Source organism: Mus pahari, chromosome 1, assembly GCF_900095145.1.
Source record: "Mus pahari chromosome 1, PAHARI_EIJ_v1.1, whole genome shotgun sequence".
Lineage (NCBI taxonomy): Eukaryota > Metazoa > Chordata > Mammalia > Rodentia > Muridae > Mus > Mus pahari.
The window spans coordinates 57,614,012-57,615,063 of record NC_034590.1 but is presented as its reverse complement, the minus strand read 5'-3'; positions in this window follow the sequence as shown (position 1 = coordinate 57,615,063).

The window sequence follows — 1,052 nt, the reverse complement described above, 5'->3', positions numbered from 1 at the left end:
CACCCAATAGGGTTATGAAAGAATTAAAAAATTGAATACAGAAATGATTTAAAACAAAAAAACAAAAACAAAAAACAACCTGAAGTCTACTTCAATATACTCCACTTGAAATTCTCAGTGCTTTGAGTATGAATTGGGAGAAACGGGCAATGAAATGAACCTCCTAACAAGAAGCAGTGATTCTTCAATCCAGTAATACTGAGGCGATACAAAGGAAGTGCACGGAGGTTTACCCCATCCAGGTCTGAGCTCTTGTCAAATGCTCTGCAGATTTCAATTCAACATGCCTGTGTCCAGGTTATCCACTCTTATGAGGGCTTCTTGGTGGAGTAGTAATGAATTTCTACAGTTCACTTGTCTGCATAGAGGTCGTGCTGTGCCTGGAAGTAATCTCTACTGCCCTTCAAAAACTCCATAAATGTGTGACCGAGAACACCACAGAACTGAGGAATATGTCTACTCATTGAAGATTGTGGCCTAATCATACAGCCGGTCCCGAGGCAGCGCAGGCGGCTGTGGCAGGGCAGGCATCGGAGGGCATCGCGGGGCGGCGGCTGGGTTGCAGGTGGCGGGGGCACCAGAGGACCATGCAGTGAGCTGTCCGAGGAGCGTCGCCCAGCCGACCTCAGCCCAGAGCCAATGCGCGCGCCCAGGCCACGCTTATTTTTTTTATGCAAACATCTTGATAACACATTCTGAACTGTTAAATATTATCTCTGTATGTTATTCCATTTAAGAGCAATTTATTTATTGCATTGATTGTAGTGATTATTTTCTGTAACCCAATTATACTGATGACTTCTAATTATATATTGGAAATTTGAAATTTCCTCTTTTTCTGTAACTTTCTTAAATAGTATTTCCATGAACATATTTGTAAACATGCTTCTATTTGCAAGTATATTTTCTTGGGTAACTATATAACTTCATGTAATCACTTATGTATTTGAGGAAGCCTGATTCCATGTTCCAAGGCCATGGACATTCTTATTTGACTGAAATGTAATATGTCTTTTACTCCCTTTGATGTTAGGGCTGCATTCTCTGTTGAC